This window comes from Phocoena phocoena, chromosome 4 (genome assembly GCF_963924675.1).
Source record: "Phocoena phocoena chromosome 4, mPhoPho1.1, whole genome shotgun sequence".
NCBI lineage: Eukaryota > Metazoa > Chordata > Mammalia > Artiodactyla > Phocoenidae > Phocoena > Phocoena phocoena.
In genome coordinates this window covers 85,289,775-85,309,678 of record NC_089222.1, presented here as the reverse complement: position 1 = coordinate 85,309,678, position 19,904 = coordinate 85,289,775, and the positions used below count along the sequence as shown (strand labels likewise).

At 36.2% G+C, this 19,904-nt stretch overlaps 1 protein-coding gene across 8 annotated transcripts in view; it reads right to left on the bottom strand.

Annotated features, from left to right (window-relative positions):
* ZBTB20 (zinc finger and BTB domain containing 20) overlaps positions 1 to 19,904 on the bottom strand; it is a 798,335-nt gene that overhangs the window by 387,724 nt on the left and 390,707 nt on the right. The window contains exon 7 of one of the 8 annotated variants that reach the window (XM_065875980.1): positions 18,832 to 18,953. The exons of the other annotated variants lie outside the window; for them this stretch is intronic. The gene's annotated coding sequence lies outside the window, so the exon portion shown is untranslated. The remainder of the gene's footprint in view (positions 1 to 18,831; positions 18,954 to 19,904) is intronic. 8 annotated transcript variants of the gene reach the window in all.

Here is a 19,904-nt window from a genome sequence, read left to right as displayed (position 1 = left end):
GGTCCCTTTTCCAAATTCTCTAGTGTACACAGATGGTAACTAAATGACTTTGGACAAACCCTATGTCTATGTACAGTGTGTAAATGTTAGGCTGGTGGTGAGAACACAGCAAAAAGACAAAAACAAAATTCTTCCTCTTCAGTTTAACCTCCAGTTGAAGAAATATGTTAAATAAACCAAAACCCCCAAAATAAAGCATCCCCAAATGATCAAATTGTCCTTAAATAATAGAGGAACAGAGAGAATAAGGTTACTTCTTAGACATTTGAACCAAATTAGTGGTTTTCAAACTATGCTTCATGGTCCTCAAGCTTAAGAAGAGATGATTGCAAAGAGATTGATTGAGCAGTTAAATATGTAATTAAAATGTAAATTTAAAACATTATATATTTGTATCAATTTACAATTGTGATAAAAATGACATGCAAATTTAAATGTATTATATAAATTTTTAAAAGATCAATGTGTTGTTACAAGTTAAATATGTACAATAAGGTTTACTAGTTTTTATGCAGGCCTCAAATTAAGACCCTGAAGTTGGAAGGCAAGTTGCTTAAAAAAAAAAAAAAAAAAAAAGCAGAAAACAAACAAAAAGTCCTGTAACTGTGTGCAGCTACTTAACTGTATACAATGATTTTCTTGACACCATATAGTAGTGCATTCCTCATACAAAAATACACTGAACTCTTAAAGCCAATATAATAATCTGATCCCGAGTTTTCATTTCTTTGTATATTTGCCATTATATTCTTATTGATTGACTTTATAATATTTAACATAATCATTTGGATTTATAAAATGAGTTTATTTTAATAAAATGCTACTCATTATTTCATATGTAAAGGTTCTAATGAGATTTATTTTGAAAAGAATAACAAATTTCTTTGTTTAAAGAAATATGAAAAATCTCTACATCAAATAATTTGTATGAACTCTCCAACTCAAGACAGTATGATTCTCATGCTTCTGGCTCCAGGCTGCTCAGTTTCTGAATTTATCGACTTGCTGGCTCAGACCACTGTATACAGCAGATATACTAGGCCCAAATGAGATTTCATACTGGCTACTATTCCTTCAGCCTTAAGATGATGATAGTTTTACACTGAGGGATAGATTATATATCATGAAACCATCACATGTCGAAAGAGGTCACCTTATCTTAAATTTAGCCAATACATGAAATTTATCAGATACTCTTAGAATGCCGGTTATCGGAATTTAATATATTAGTTTAAAATTTAAACAGTAGTAGTTTAAAAACTAAGTTAATGGAAACCTCTTTATTAATCTAAGAACCACTGTTTAAATTCATTATGTAATATGTGGACATTTATTCATTTATTTTACATTTTCTCAAAATATACCAAAAGACTCCAGAATATTTTTTCCTAACATTGATCGGCCATTATCTATAGCTAGGAAGAGAGTGAGCCAAAAGTGACTTTCTACCACTACAGAGAATGAAACTAGCAAATCTGAGGAAAGATCCATTTTCTAAAACCTGAACTATGCTCTACTATGGAAATGTTTCAAACTTCTATGACGCTTAAGTGTAAGTAAAGAATAAACTGACTTGAGGCCTTTCATGGTCTCTATATAGAATAGTTAAACCATAATTATGTACATATTTGTTTTTTTTAAAGGCTGTGACTTGAACAGTACTACAGTATAAAGGTCAAGAATGCACCTGTGTTTCTATTCTGGCTCCACATTTCCAGCTATGAGACCTTGAGAAAACTACTTTAACTGTCTAAGCCTCAGTTTTTATTTTTGTTAAATGAAGGAAATATCAATAATAAGAATAACTCTCCTCATAGATTTGTAGTAAGAAATAAATGAATAAGTGAAATAATGAATGAAAGTTACTTAGCACATTGTCTAGCACATAAAAAGCTCTTAATAAATATTATTAACGGTAATAATTAAAATTGCTAAACACCTAAAAGCCAGTTGTTTTCTTCTGATTAATTTTTTCTATGACCTGATTTTACTCATAATTTATTGACTTCTTCCTTTCTGGAATGATGTTTTATTTAATTTCTTTTTCTTTGTTTCTAGAATGTTCTCTAACATCTCTTCAGCTCCACCCCAATCATGAGATAGGACTGCAGGGCTTCATTTTGTTAGCTCTGTACTTGCTTTTCTGTCACTGCTTGTGTTATTTTCTCGTTCCTACTCAGTGGTTTAAAAAGTAAAACCCAAGGAAGAGCTAAACATTATGAGGAATATATTGAGATGAATAGTTATCAAAACTGGGCAAAAAAGGGATACTATAAAAAATAAATCACACCAAGGGAGAGCAGCTGATGACAGCAGGTGTGAAATGGCTGTACATAGTGGGAATCAGTGAACCCCAAAGAAACAAAAGAACAAATAATGGACGGCCATGAAACTTACATGATTTACAAGGGAAGTATAAACTTAATGAACAGCCTCTGAAGACTAGAGGAGCCAGGAAAGTCACTTCTGGATGAATATTTGGACAAGACAGTAACACGGAAAGGACTGATGTTCTCTGATCAAATGGGAATTACTAATAAGAATAGAATGAGAAATAAGACAAATGGAATTTTTTACTGTGTTTGATTTCTTTACTGCATAACCTGCAATGAGGGGACAATATCCTTGTGTATACCAATATAGACGGGATGCTTAAAAAATGCTTGGTAATGATGGCAATAGCAATAAGGATGATATATTTTTAAGAGCCAAAGTTAGATTTCATGGACAAGATAAATTAAAATTAGAACCCAGGTTGGCAGGCATTGGGGCAGGGTATTCTGTGACACAAAAGCTTTTTTTTTTTTTTTTAATTAATTAATTTATTTTTTGTCTGTGTTGGGTCTTCATTTCTGTGCAAGGGCTTTCTCTAGTTGCGGCAAGCGGGGGCCACTTTTCATCGTGGTGCGCGGGCCTCTCACTGTTGCAACCTCTCTTGTTGTGGAGCACAGCCTCCAGACGCGCAGGCTCAGTAGCTGTAGCTCACGGGCCTAGTTGCTCCTTGGCATATGGGATCTTCCCAGACCAGGGCTCGAACCTGTGTCCCCTGCATCGCCAGGCAGATTCTCAACCACTGCGCCACCAGGGAAGCCCACAAAAGCTCTTCTTAAATAGGACTCTAAGGATTTAGTTGTTTGAAAAATATTTCATGTAGGCAACACAAAAACAAATGGTTGGTTTACTGCAAAGATGCCTGCAGATGTATGGCTTTTTGCCTTGTACCTGGATATGGACCTGCCTCTCAACTTCCATGAGCATGAAATAAAGTTAAAAGCTAAAAACAAAGTTACTGCCAGGGAAATTGAGATGGTAATATAACATCACGCCAGAGAGAATAAACCATTGAGACAAGATGAACAAAACCAACTGAAATGGGACAAGCAAACTTAACACAAGTCAAGGAAGCTGTGTGTAGTGTTAAAATAAAAATACTACTAAACAGAACCAAACTTGCTATTCACAGGGATTCATGGGAATAGCAAGTGAAGAATTTTTCTCAGAATCTATGTAGATGACTCCTGTGAGATTATTCCGAACATGGGGAATTTTTTCAGAATTGCCTTTGTTTCCAAATGAAATTTTAAGACATTTCATGGAACAAATGAGCCTTTATCAGAAATAACCCTTTAAATGACTAAAAATAAAAGGCTAGCCTACTTAGGAAAAGAAAACTCAAGTCAGGCACAAATGTTGAGGTAACTGTGATTTAGGGAGACATAGTAGGAAATATTTTCATTAAAGCCCGATATCTTCCCTTCTTGAGAAGAAATTGCTCCACTCTGCTGAAAACCTAAACCAGTATTCAAGGAATATTCATTTGAAATCTCCATTTAGGAAAAAAAAAAAACCCACATTCATTCTCATTCCAACACGAACTATGTGAACTTTTAAAAATCATCTTAAAAAGAAAAACATCACTCTTTCTTCGTGTTTTTGCATTTTCCAATAGTTGACATTTGGAAAATAACGACATGCAGGAGGACAATGTCATAGTGAATATAGTCACCAGGTCAATATGATAATTTAATGTATAACTTTAAAATCAAGCTTTCTTCCTTTCATGCTACTGTTCTATAATTAACTTCTTTATTTTGCCGTGATTAAAATATCTTTTCATCAAATTTGATATAAATGCATTAGATATGGTAAACATATATCTGGCTTAAAATGACAACAGTGCAAATTATATGATAAAGACTATATAACTGTCCCATTGTTATTTTGATAAAATCTCTTTTTAGGTGATATCACTTCACATTAGGCTTTTTTGTGCTGCTTAATACTATAATTAATAATTCATATTTTTGTCTTTACCCTCTCACTCTGACAACTTTTATTTTTTTTTTTTTTTTAAATTTTATTTATTTATTTTTTGGCTGTGTTGGGTCTTCATTTCTGTGCATGGGCTTTCTCTAGTTGCAGCGAGCAGGGGCCACTCCTCATCGCAATGCACAGGGCTCTCTTGTTGTGGAGCACAAGCTCCAGACGCGCAGGCTCAGCAGTTGCGGCCCACGAGCCCAGCTGCTCCGCGGCATGTGGGATCCTCCCAGACCAGGGCCCGAACCCGTATCCCCTGCGTCGGCAGGCAGATTCTCAACCACTGTGCCACCAGGGAAGCCCACAACTTTTATTTTTAATCGGTGGGCCTGTGCAAAGTTGGTTTGTTATTTATTTATAACGTAAAGTGACAAGGGAATTGAATATGTGAAATAAGATAGAGAGATTTTCTTTCATGCAACAAAAATTTCTTAGTAATGGGGATGTTTCTTGCTTACCCTAATGGACTCAAGGGTTTTGGAGAGGTTAGATCTGATGGCACCAGTACCTCATATGACAACATAGGATAAATATATTAAATGGAACTGTTCATTTCTGTTTTAAAATGCATTTTAATTTTGTGAAGACAGCTGGGCACAAGCATAAAAAGAGGATAAAAAATACCAAAACTTGTAAAAGACTCCCTATTTTGATAGATCCTTAAGTGCAAATTAGGTAAAAATTCTGACCAAACAGATCTATTTGTATTTTCTTTCCTAAATGCTAAAACATGCAAATTTAATAGGAACAAACAGAAAATTTCAAAGATATGGAATTCCCATTGACACAAAAAGCCCTGTCTGTAGGGCTTTATAGAGCATTAAATAACCCCTTCAATTCTGCCCATAACCAGAAACCACATAATCTGAAGGCTAGAGCATTGAATGGCTGTGACAGAAAATTCAGAGTGTGGTCTCAAGGATATCAGCAACCAAATCACCGAGGTTGAGAAAAATGAAGAATCAAAGGCCCACCCAAGAATTACAGTGGAATCAGAATCTGTAGGGATATGGGTCTAGAATCTGTACTTGAAGTCAGCTCCTGAGGTAGAATTAAGTTTGAGAACCCGGACTTGCCATAAGAACAGTCTTATGGCAAGTCCCTGTATCTCACCAGAGCTCCCCATTGTCAGACATGCTCTCTTAATTTATCCTTTGTGTCGAGCATTAGAGAACTCACAAGATATAACACATTTGATCAAGCAATATGTTTCGCATAAGATTCTAGTGTCAAATTTCTTCTATTAATTCAAAAACCATAGTCTACTGTCACTGCCCTACGTAAGCCAGCCCCGTATCTCTGGCTCTACCTTTGTTGTCAACCTGTGCAGATTTTCAGCCTTTGACATCATTCAGTCGGTCTCCAACATTTGGAACAGGGGATCTTTTCCCAAAAATTTGGTCCCAATTCCCATTTAAAACTCGACGATTAACAGACTATATTTGTGTATAACATTGAATACTTCAAACTAATTTTATGACACATTGTTTTGACCATTATTCAAATGTAGGAGGTTGTGGAGGGTTGATGCTGAGCCAGATGAGGGAACTGATGCACAGGGAGGTTAAATCCTTTAACTAAGGTTGACCCATTAAGTGGTAAAGTATGAACTAGAGCATAGGTATTCTAACATTATACCACACTGCCTTTCAACCTTCTTCCTGAGCAAACCTTTCCCTGACTTTAAGGAATATGCCATTTCATGGGCTCTGTATCTTTGAGATATTTTCATCTGTATTTATGTGTACATGGTATTAATCTTTCAAAAATGGACTATGGAAAACCTAATTTTACTGTGTTAGTATAGGATTATGCAATCTGGGGCGGTCCAGTTTAAAATGGCAATAATAATGATGCTAATGCCAGTCTTGTGAGGTACTATTTCTGACCTCGTAATAGATACATTTTTAAAAACTTATCATTTTGAATTTTCATAATTCATTTTAAGGTTTGGTGCTACTGTAGATATGAGAAAGAAAAAATAACTGCTGTCATGTTGAAAATGTATCCAAAAGAAATCACTAATAGCCATGACTACTACTTGGTTAGCTGTATCTCACTATTTGACTGTAACCGTGGGAAGTGATGTTCTAGAATCTCATTAATAATAACTGCATATAATGAAAGGAACTAGAAGCTGTTAGCATAGGTGTAACATTAACAAACTGGTGAATTTTCAAGAGAGCTCTATCAGACCAGATTATTTGAAAAAATGTGCCTCCCCCAAGCATATATCAAAATCTACATATTTAAGTTTTTAGAGAAGAATGCCAATAGACCTATTTGTTAAACACTTCACTTAAATGGCAGGATAGAGCCTTTCAGAAATGGGAGTTGATTTAGATTTCAGGAGTTTTGATCCCCAGAGGTTAGGGCAGGGGGATGGCAGGTGAAGGGTATGGGTGGGGGTGTAGAGGTGGAGGGAGGTGCCCACTCACGTGAATTTAAGCACCCTGAATTTAATGAAGAAAAATGTCATTATTCTGTGTTTATGTAGTGTTGTGTGAAACATGTACTCTTCTCTATAACTGGAGTTTACCTATCGTAACACCCTTTGAGAATCTTTTTAAACATCAAAATGTATTTTTCCAAATAAAAACTTCCATGATTTAGCTTTATTAAAATCTAAATGAATGTTTCCATTGACTTGTCCAGAAAAGGGGTCTGAGTACAGTTTAGAGAACAACCTTTTTAATGATGATGGGTAGCAATGTTTCCCTTCTATCAGAGAGCAATCTGTAGAAACACAAAGCAATAGATGTACACCTAGATAAAAATAATATTGTAGAGTCCAACTGGTATCTGTGAGGACAGGCTGAGATGGACTCCTTGGCTTCCTTCTGTCCCAAAATTTTCTGTTTCCCTATTGCCTATGGTTACCACCATGGAACATGTTAAAATCTCAGTAGGGACTCTGTTTCAACTTTTCCTTTCAAAACACAGTGAAAAAGCTTAATGGAAAAAAAATGTCCTTCCTATCTCCATGCCAGGCACAGTGTAAGATCCACAAACTTAAAAGCCAGGCAAATAGTCTTTTATGTGCCCCAAAGCTCAGCAAGTGACCTAGTGCTACAAAAATTCCCAAATAGGCATGTGACCTGACTAATGTGTGCTGTGAGATGAGTCAAGGAAAATGGAACCATCTGTACTTTTATTGGACAGTCAAATAATTCCTCTCTGTCTGTCCAAAAACATAATTTGTATACTTTAAGGGAGATACAAGGGGAGTTTTTTCTAAAGGGCTCTAATTTTTAATATTGGTAGTATAAAATATGACCTAGTAAACATAGGTGGAGATAAGCAAATGTGCTTAGAAAACCATGACTGCCCTCAGAAATTGTTACTACTCATCTGTGTACTAAGACTTTTTTAAGAGTCACAGGAGGAAATCCGGGAAAATGAAGGGACAACAAGATGGCATAATCTTCAAGAAGTGGGATGTGGGCACCCTTCTTCCCCTGCGATGAAAGCTACCAATGACTGAGAGTAGGTGATGACAGAAAAATAGCAATCAACTGTAGGGCCATGTTAGTTTTTGTATGTTTACAAAGCTTCGCCATTTGTTTTTTAAACCTAGATGTCTACCATGCACCATACCTCCATTACCCTATATGGGAATTTCAGCGGATTTGTTCTATTTTACAGGTTTTCAGTCTTGATGGGAAAAAGGAGGACAGAGTAGTGATAGTTGTTGAAATACAGTAATAAAGGTTGAGTCTGTCAAAGACAGCACCTAACAAAATATGTATATTTAGGAAGAGATAGGATGGAACTGAGCAGGATACTGTGGATAAGGTGACAGACAAGTATCTACAGAGAATCCTAAGATATTTGTCTTCCATTTCATAAAGTGCCCCCCTCACTTCACAGATAAGGAAACCAAAGCATAATACAATAACAGCAGCTAACGTAATACATCCGTACCATGAGCCAGGAGCTATGTCAAATATTTAAATATATCATCTCATTTAACTCTCGTAAATAGCTGACAAGGCAAGTATTATTATTTGCATTTTACCAATGAGAAAACTAAAGCTGACAGAGATTACATAACTTGATCAAGTTTCACAGTAACTAAACAGAAGAGCCAATACATGAACGAAGATCTGTCTGATTTCCAAATCCAGGTTCTTAACCAGGAGGTCAGTAGATCTCAACCCAGACTCCACATCAGAATCACCTGGGAAGCTTTTAAAACCTACTGCTGCTCAGATCCTACCCCAGTTAATCAGAATTTCTTACACATGGGACCCAGACACGGGTGTTCATTTCCAAGCTCTCCTGGGTGATTGTAACATGCAGCCTGGATTGCAAACCACTGCACTATGCTCAGTCTCTTTGCAGTGGCTTTCCCCCTGCCCAACTATGTACTCCTTGCTATGTTCCTTCATCATGACTATCTGGAGAAGTAATATACATGTGGAATTTTTTACAAAGCATTGTCACAGCAGAATATGTTCACAAGTCCAACCAGAGAGAAGCCTGTTAATATCTATCTACAGGCCATGATGAGTGAACACAAAGAAGACTCAAATTTATCACTCTCATCCCCAAAGGGGAAGTATAAGGCTGGCCTTATAAGCCCTTCATACCAAAGTTAATCACTAAAATTTGGAAGGTCCTCCTCTTTTTCCTTCACAAATCCAATAAGAGTAGCTACTAGACCCAAGGGGAAAAGATCCAATTACCACTCCTTTACAATGCTATTTCACTCAGGATCTCAAGACAACCGAAAGTCATTCCAAATAAAGTAGTAGAAGTAAAGAGAAAAAAATGTATGTAGTAAGAAAGTAAGATTTCAAGTCAGAAGTCCTAGGTTTTTGTCTGTACACTGCCACTTTACTGCCATGAGTTGACCTTTGGTTTCCTTTTCTGTACTTAAGCTACATCTCCCTTAGCACCGTGATTTTAAAAGTGTGGTCCCCACCAGCATCACCTGGGAACTTGTTAGAAATGCAAATTATCAGTCCCTACCCCTAGACTCAGAATCAGAAACTCTGGGAGCGGGACCTAGCAGTCTGTGTTTTTAACAAGCCCTCAACACGATGCTGATCATTTCCAGGTGATTCTGCTGTATCTACTTCATAGGGTTGTTGTCTAAGGACCAAAGGAGATTGTGCAAAAAGTTGTTGGTTTTTATTACTACCTGCTTAAGTCAGAAATCTCAAATTCTCTAGCAGAAATAGAGAAATAATGTTATAGCCTACATTAGTTAGATTAATAACCTCATTTCTGAATTTCACTTTGTGTAGACGAGGCACAAGTCAACCAGAGGTTATGCAATTAGCTTGGAGTCAAAGAGAAAGCAAGGAGTAGAGCTGAGAAGGAAACCCCAGAATGAACTTGATTTTAATTCAATCAAACTGTTAAGGTACCAACCACGCACTTTCATCTATAATCACAATGAACCTTTTTATAAACAAGTCTCTATCTCTCAGCTTAAAAAAATATAACAGTAGCTTTTTGGATTTTAAAATGGATTGACTTCTATAATTCTGGGCTAAAGCCAGCTCAGGAAGCAGTAAGAAATCACGAGCTTTCTACAGTGAGAAGGTGCAACACCCAAGACCTCTCTATGTGTGAAGTGCAGACAGTACTCCCCCTTGCTCACCTCACATTTCTGATTATTGCAGTGGTGGAAACCACGAGAAATAAAAGTACATATCTAGTGGTTGAGTTTTCACTCTGTAATATATATATATATATTATATATATATATATAAAATATATATTTTATATATATATATAATATATATATATATATATATATATATATATATACCAACGCTTCTGTAATATTATTATTTGGATGCTGTAAAACATAAACTGGATTTCAGGATATGCTTTGGAATGCTTTTTCCCCCATCCTCCTATCAGCAGCACTCTATCTTCTTACTGTAATTTATCTGATATAGCTACTAAGATGCTTGATAGTTTTACATGCAAGGGTGCAGAAAAACAAAGAGCAAGGGAATGGGTTGTTAATGAAATTCTCTGATTGTAAAAAGCACTTTGGAATGATCAGGTGGTAAATAATAATAAGAGGAAATAACCTAAAGTGCTTAGATGCCACAGCAACAGTCACTGTAGAAATGCAGAAGAGATCAGATATGAATAGAATTTGCATTTTATGCAGCTTCTGTGTGTGTATATAGAATATACAGTTGGTAATTTTTCAGTAGTGTTGGTAAAATATTGTTCACAATCTATTCTTACTATCTTATCACTTTAAAAGGCATCATATAGAAGCACCCATGTGTCCTAGTGAAATGGTGACTCTGTGTAAAGAGGCTAGAGAAACAGTCTCTTTCACATGAAAAAAGATCCCAAATAGAAGGAGAAAATGAAGAAGAGAAAATAGTAACATTATCATAACAGCTATGGAGACATACACAAAGATGATCTCTGAGAAACATCAGGGGCAAATAACTCTGTTAATGTGTGGCAGAGGAACTACAATGAAGATATATGGTCATACACCAAAAATACAGACACGAGCTCTTTCTCTTTGCTGGGCAATTTTTATGGTTTCCTTTTTTTAAATGAAAACAGGGAGAGGGGAGTGAGAAGTAAGGTTTTTTTAAATGTTGTTATTGTTGCTGTTTAATTTAGCTGTATCACTGACAGAAATTCCATACCAGGTACTTCCAACAGTTGCATGACCACAGTGCTTATCATGAATTTACCTTCAATTTTCTTGTTACTTTCCCTTATTACTTGTTCATAACCCAATGCCCATTCATTAAGGTATACTAAACGTTTGTCCATGGTTACCCTACTTTTGAAGATGAAGATGAAGAGTTTGAGGAGTTGGAGATTCTCTTAATTACAGGGGAAGATTCTGATTAGAATGCTGAGAAAGGAGAGACCTTAATAAAAAGACCACTAGCCAAACAATAGAGGACTGAAGATTGAATCAGCCAAAATACACAATTCCCTCTCTTTCTTTGTTCCTTTCCTTGGTGGATCCTTTTGTCTCTAGGATCTTTTCTGTCTCTGGTCATTTAAAAAGCACATCTAGCTATACTTCAAACACCTCAAATTTCCATCTTGGAAGAAAACAAACTCTCTTAGAGAAACTAACTCTGTGTATTCACAAAATTTGCACTTATTTCTGGAATAAGAAAATGGAGAGATAATTACCAACATAAGAAAGGAATAATAATATTAGTAATAATGATATTGATACCAGTACTTTGGATTCTAGAGCATGTTTTATCACAAAGATTCACCTGTATTATTGGATTCTAGAGCATGTTTTATCACAAAGATTCACCTGTATTAAGGGAGACTCCAGGACAAGGAATTCATTAGGCCAAAGTCAGACTCTCTGGAAAGCTGTAAATGCCCCCAGAACAGACTTTAGTAATGAACGAACACTGGGACTGTAGCATAAAAGCATCTCCCTGTCCCTTGTTCTAAAAGTTAACCATTAAACCATATGTTGTTCATCCTGGTTTGGTTTACTCAATTCTAGAAACGTGGATGCACTGATCAGATTGCACTGGCCAACTGAACACTTAGTGAAGGCTTCGTGAAGACAGTGTTCTTTCTTCCCACCAGTCCTACCCAAAGGGCTTCTATTATCAGACCATCAATTCCTTGTTGCTGATGAAGGATGGAAAGTATCATCTTTTGAAGAACAAGTTCTTTCTCTCCCTGAGTTTTCTGGTTTTGGTACATTCAACATTTTAAGTGCTTAATCTCCTCCTCATTCCACCCCTCCCAAACCATTTCCTCTTTTCTAGTTTATTCTTTTAATTATTTACAGACTTGCTTGTCTGGACACTTCATTCTAGTAGAAGTTGGCTGATTTTTTTCAACACCTTTTAGTGGAAGGCAATAATAGACGAATAGAGAGGGAATTGGTCTTTAATGGTATTTTTAGGTTTCATATGTGAAATATAGAGATTTTTTCCCCTTTATTTATTTTTCCTGTATACTGTCCACTCTACATCTTGAAATGACTACAACGGTGTTTGAAAAATTGGTTGTTTATCATTGTTTAAACCTCTTTTTAAAACAGTTTTGCAAGCCCCATTTTACTCTCTGTTTTAAGGAAGTTTTTGTTTGGTTTCGTTTTCTTTGTGGAGTCATGCTGGCAGAGAAACACAGTCTAGAACATTGCTTTTAAATGTGGTATGATTGGGAATATAACCATATTGAACCTATATTCAAAATTTATTAGATTGAGCCATATGCAGCTAAAAGGAAAAAGAGGTCGTAAGTCTTTAATATTTTTCACAAATACGAGCAACAAGGGATGCGAATGTTAAAATTCATCAAGCACAACACGATACCCCACTGTTGGAAAGACATTTTCTCTTGTCCAAAATTCATTTCGGGGGGCAAGGAGTTGGGACATTTACATGTGGGATTTTTCTCCATATTTTTGATAATGAGTATCTGGGAATGTGTCTTGATATCTATGTAATATTATATTTGTGAAAATGATACATTATAGGTTAGAAACAGCATTACAGGAAGTTCATTTTGAATACAACTAAGAATAGGAAATTTTCCTATGCTAAATTTCTGGAGCTGTTCATTTTCACTTATATTTCCCTGGACTCTATGCTTTACAGAGAAGAACAAAAGTTGAAGAACTTGGGGATAAAGAAAAAGGATGAAGATAGCCCATAGTATTCAGATTTGTAAAAAATAATGGCAATATTTATTTGTTTAAAAAACAGGATTTGGGGCCGAGTTTTAGAGTGCTTTTTTGATAAATGTACAATAAAGCCTTCTGAATCTTCAAAAAGTGAAAGAGTGAAACATCTACCCTACTTTAAATTTAGAGTGATAAATAATAGTGTAGACATACATCAAAATTGGCAACAGTCAGAATTCAAGAGAAGGAAATTGAACATTCATTGTGACTGGAGGAAGGGTGAGCATGAGAGATGCAGCCCAAGAAAAGCACTCATGATGTGTAATCCAAAACCCAGCATCATACATAAGGTTTTTATATTTTTCTTCTCAGGGGAATATTTGAAGAACGATGGTTCCAGGGTTCTTGTTATAGTTTTTCTTTTCTTTTTTTTTTAGCTAAAATTTCACTCTGAATTCTAGGGAAATTTCCAGAGTTCCTCTTGGAGGTTTTGACCCAAATGAAGTAAGTGGTTGTGGCAAAGAGACAAATTAAACCAATCTACACTAACGTCCAAGTCCTTGCTCAAAGCAAAGTCTTGGGATCTGGACTGCAAACTGGCAAATGCAATGGTCCAACTGCGGAAGGGCAATACTAAGTAGTACCCTGGAAAATAAAGATTCTTGATCTTGGTAGGAGGGTAGTCCTACCACTGCTTTACTGTATGTGCGCACTGTAGCTAAATTATATATCTCCATTTTAAGTTACCCTGAAGAAAAGACAATGTGCTATCTGTTTGGTATACGTTTTCCAAGCTGTAAACCATAAAGTGCTATGTAAAAGTAAAGTGATATTGATTAGTGCCTCATAAGAGAAATATATAGATTGATGATGAAGGATTAAAAATGCATTACATGTGTGCTTTATAAAACTACTAAATACTACTAGTACTACTAATAACAATTCTTCAGAAATTTGGTGGGAGAAAAAAGATCTACAGAATACATTTGCTGAGAAAAATCATCAGGTTTTAATTTTGGAGAAAAAGACTAGGAGAAGTCACAGAAGGCTTTTGATGGGAGGTCTGAAACCCCTCATCTATGAACCACCCATTTTAAGCTCCAGTTTATTCAGAACTAATAATAACCTGTCTCCTGAAAGCAAAGGGATCAGTAAAGAAAGTTGCCTACACTCATGTGCTTCAGACTTCTGGAGACCTAGTGAATCCATAGCCTGAGGCTCATATTTCTGTAAAAATGATAACAGTTAAATCTCATCATCACTTTGTTTGCTTTGAGGAAATTGGCTATGCCCCCAATTAAATTATACAACAAACTTCCTTCCCACTACCAATAATGTAAATATATAACCAGGCACAAAAATGTGGTAAAGGAGAAAGGATGAGTTTTAAAGTCTTAGAACCTTGGGTTTGCATCCTCTTTCTACCCCTTAACAAGTCACTTAACCTCTCTAGGTCAAAGTTTTCTCATCTATTAAGTGAAGATAATGGTACCTAGCTCACCCGATTGTTTTAAGAATTAAATGTAAAATTCTTGGTGCAGAGAGGTCACTCAATAAATGGCAGCCAAATCACTGTCTGCAGTAAAATCCAGATATAACATATTTTGCCTGGACTGTTGCTCTGTGTGGTAAGTCTGGTATCCAAGCTACAAAATCCATTAAGCCGAAATAATTTGGTCATTTTAGCAATGCATTTTAGAGATATTTTTAAATGACATTTCCCCAAAGTCAAGCTAGCTTATGGTTATATGGAATTGCTGTATTTATGAGGGAGCTTAATTCAGTTCATAAAATAGTGTATCTAGTGTTGTTCCCCAAATCTAGGATTGTAAAGACCTTCCACCAAAGAGGATAAGAGTGACATTTAGAAAAACAAGTTTTTAAAAAACTATAGTAGGAAATGAATGTAGATTATCCAGATGACAGGAAGTGCCCCAAGTCAAAGCAACACGGAGAAGAAATATGTGCTGCAGATGAAGAAGAATGGAATGACACTTTAAACACTCGAGAGAGGTGGAGTAAAGATCAATACCAAGCCCTAGAAGCCTGTAGGTTAATAAGTGGTTGAAACTCTGACTCTAAGGTAAGAGGTAAAGAAAGATTCAAGAATACGTATCATTGGGAAGAAAAGCAGTGAGAGCAAAATTCCTAGGAACCAAGAAGCATTTAGTAATAAAATCCTTAAAAGTGGTATGCTTGCTCCAAGGTGGTGCTAGCTTCAGAAAATACAAATATTGATGGGTTAAATCAGGACTGGAGAAAATATAAAACCAAACATGAGCAGCTCTGAGGGGAAAAAAAATAGGCAGCTTGGGACTCAACTGTCATCACAATTCATTTGTGTTTCACATCCCACTGTTTGTGACATTAACAGAATTTTGAATTTAGCAATGAACTATTTTTGTATTGTGAATTTCTGCAGCCATTAATAGCCCTATGATCTTTAAAATACTTCCAATTAATACTATGCAAATTAGGGGTCGCCTAAGAGTTTCTCAAATTAATTCACTTTTTCTATCATTTGAAGTGGAGTGTTAGCTCTGCTCTTTATTTGCATTAAGTCCAAATTATTTGACTATGTTGGTTACAGATCCTTTGGTGGCTTTTGCTTTTATTGCCATTTCTCAAAAGATAAAGTTAGTTTTAGGTTTTTGAATTTTATCTTCTTTAACTAAAATAAATAAAGCAAATCTTTTCATAAAGGCATTTAAATACGTAAACTTTACATGTAATGCTCCTATGGTGTGACAAATATTAAGCAAGGCAATCAGGTATTAGTATTTATTATATTGGAATGTATATACCAATTTACATGGATCATATCTATATTTAGATATATAATGGGCTTATATTCATTGTACACAGTGCTTTTCTATCTTATTATTGTTATTGCCATTGTTAATGGATATCATTTATCGAGTATCTATTACGCCCCAAGAACTCTTCTAGGCACTATACAAACATACAGTGCAATGAGGCCATTATTGCTCCATTTTCTGTTTAAGGACTTAGGCACAAGAAATAAGGCGTCCATGATCACATAATTTGTAAACGGTGGAGGTGATAACCAAATACATGGCTGTGCAACTACAAAGTCTACATTCTTTTCACTATATAGTTCTGCCTTTCATACTGAGGCAAGTCTACTATTTTTTTATTTTATTTTTTTTATTAAAAAATTTTTTTTTTGTGGTACACGGGCCCCTCACTGTTGTGGCCTCTCCCGTTGTGGAGCACAGGCTCCGGACGCGCAGGCTTAGCGGCCATGGCTCACGGGCCTAGCCGCTCCGCGGCATATGGGATCTTCCTGGACCGGGGCACGGACCCGTGTCCCCTGCATCGGCAGGCGGACTCTCAACCACTGCGCCACCAGGGAAGCCCAAGCCTACTATTTTAAAAGCTTAACGTAATATGTTGTAAAGATTCCACACAACTGATTTCTTCTAATATATGGTTATGGTTTTGTGTAATCTTTCTCTTAAAGTCACCTACACTTCTACAGAACATCTATATTGATGTTCACATGCTTTTTCTTGTAAATTCTAAATCAATTCAAAAATTATTTAAGCATCTAATATGTAGCCCTGCTAGGCTAGATATCTTTGTTCACTATTACGTTAAAATACAGATCTTGACAATGTAGAAGTCTCTGCTTCCTGAAGGTGCCTCTTTAGGTCAATTTATATTTCTAATCATTTTCAGTCACTGATGGTATAGAACATTAGGGCTTTGGATTTAAAAGTTCCTTTTAATAAAACAACCTAGTTAACCACAAATTGTTGAAACAAAATCTGTAACATGAAGGGCATTTAAGGCAGATTTAAACATCATTTCCATTTAGAAACAGAAAATTAGTCTGCATAATGTCATTTATCTACCGAGCTAAATTATAATTTTCAGCTATAAATCCATATTCTTAATGTGTGTTGCAAAGATGATATCTCTGACCCACCCTCAGTAGGAAGCGTGTTTTGAGTTGTTTTGTCAGTAGTGACAATGGAGTTGCTTTGGACAAAATATGTTTTCGGCAAGTTTCCTTGGTAATGAAAATAACTGTAACGGTAATAATAATAACAGTAATCAGCATCATAATAATGATAGCACTTACTGAGTACTTTACTATGTGCCAAGTACTGTGATTAGCACTTTACGTGCATTATCTTACCTTAATCATTTCTCAAAATATCTCATGAGGTATGTACTGTTAATAATCCAGTTTAACAAAGGACACCGAGACACAGAGAGGCCAAATAAGTTGCCCAAGATCACATAGACAGAGAAGAAGCAGAGCCAATGAATCTGACTTTCACACCTATATCAGGTGGGGTTGATAGCAGGTGCTATGATGTTTGTTCCGGAGAATACTTATATGTGCTCTTCTATCTACATCAGCTCCAGTTGGGGCCCAGCTGGTTTGTAAGCCCAAATCTGAAGACAGCTAACAGGAGTCAAAGTTTGAGTTGCTTCTATTCATATTGCCTGCTAATTAAAATGTTCCCTTCCGAGAAGACAGTGGCTGGCTGGCATAGCCCTAGAACATAATACATGCTCAAAAAGTATCTTATGAATGTTAACAATGGTTTCTCAAGTGTTGAGTTAACTGGTGATTTCCACACACCCCCTTTTTTAAAAAAATAGGTTGTCCTATTGTCTAAAATATTTTCACCATGGACACATACTATTTAGGTGATCAGGTGAAAAATTAGAAGTTTACTTTAAAAAATCCTTTTTGTTTTGTTTTACTCTGAGGTTGTTAGTCTCAGTTAAAACCTGACCCCCTCTGGGAAACCTTTCCTGTTGCCTATGCTCTGATCTATTCTAGGGCAGTACTCCTTCCTGTGACCTTTAGAACATTATCAAAGCCAGTATTGTTAATTGCTTGTCTTCTTTACCTTTATTCACTTGAAGATCGACCCTATAACTTATCTAGGTCTTAGACCCCTGGGTACACTGAGTGCCTAGCATTCAGTTCATTAAACAATGAAAAACAAAATCCAGGACACACACACACACAAACACACACACAAATAAGCAAAAAGATGGAAAAGAAGGATTTTGTAGTTGACTGTGCACACATTTTGGTCCTTGCAGGTGGCTTGTCTTCCCCTTACATTATGTGCAGGTCCCCATGAAAAAGGGCTTCCCACAATAAGGAGAGTCCTGAATTGACTGGTTTGTTCCCCAGAGTTCATAAATCCATCATGAAATATATATATTTATATACACACACACACACACACGCACACATACATACATAGACACATACACATTATGAAATAACATGAATATATTTGGAAGTCATGGAGAGTGCAGTAGGCAATGTCTCAAAAATGAAGCATATATTTATATTACTTTACATTTTACATTTAGTAATTTTATTCCCTTTCTAACCCTAATACATTATATACCCTAATATAAATTTCATGAAAGGAGAAACTTTATTCATCACTCTATCTCTAGCTCCTAGAAGAAAGCATGGCACTAAATACGCAATAAATACATATTAAAAAGAAGGGAAGGAAAGGAAAAAAGGATGTAGAAGGTCTCACAATATTTCTCATATTGTTCTGGAAATAATAAAGGGGGAGGGTGTCTCCAATACTTTTCCAGGAAAACATGAATCATCAATGAAATTGCAAGCTCATCCTGTTCCTCAGACCAGCTACCAAATTCCTTTATGCACAAAATGTCTCTTCTAGCCTGCTGATACCAATTTCTGGCACTCATGGGACTTGGGAGCAGGGTACTAGGCAGGAGCAGCTCAAGTTCCTCCATATTTTGCCCTACCTGACAAGTAGGGAGGATGCTGACATAGGCTCCAGCATTTCCTATAGGTGAGCTGCCCCAGAGGGTCAGTGGAAAAGGACACACAAGTCTTCATAATGTTAGGAGCATTCACTTACACACTTCTCTCCTCCTCTCAAAAGGAATCCTGGTAACAAACCACTGATTGATAATAAGAGAAATGGAATTAGAAGTTCCCCATGATACCTCCCATTCCAGTCTTGGGGGATGTGGTCTCCTGCTGAGGGGAAGAAGGAGGAATCCACAACGGTTTCTTACATTTTGCCGCATCCAAATTGTAGCGGGGTCCTGTTATGCGAAATTTCTACCAAGTATAAACTCATACTGATATAATACAACGGAAATCTTCAGTTTACCCAAGGGAAGATTATGTGGCAATTCATACTTACTCTAGTACAGAGAAGACAATATCCTAGTAGTAATAAATTATCCTAGAACAGGCTTTTTTTTCAGACAATGGATGGACTTGTTTTTTTTCATCTTTGTATCTCTAGTACCCAGACGCAACATACGACTTAGCACGTAGTAGTTTTCAGGAAATGATAGATAAAAAGTTTAAGAAAATCTTCCTGTAATGGTGAGATATGGCTTGAAGGGTTCAAACAAATGCAGAATGTTCTTCTAAGCTTGATATTTCCAGTCTCATGAGCAGGCAATCATCACTTATTATTGAATATGCATTAGTGTTTTGGTCAGTGTTAATATAATAGGCCTTCGTCAACTATGGTGTGGAAATCCTACCATTTTATGTTCATATACTAGAAATTTTAAAGTCATGATCTTGAAATAGTGGTTTTCAAACTTTAGTGTATATAACTAACCTAGGTAGCTTCCTAAGTTGCAGAGCTTAGACTATTCTCAGAGCTTCTAATTCAGAAATTCTGGAATGGGGCCCAGGGATCTTCATTTTGACAACCATCCTAGGTAACTCTGATACGGGTGATCCTTGGACTACTTACTATGGATTGGGCTACAAAGGTAATGTGAAAAGAAATCTTTATGCTTCACCTTTTCAATATGGAGAAAAGACTAGCTTATTCAATGAGACTTAACCATCAAAATTACCTGTGGAAAGACCAGGCAGTTTGCTAAGGCTTTTGAAAATGAACGAAGGGAGGATGCAAGGGCAAGGACCATTATATTCAAGACAGGGTCCTTTTTACAACTTCAC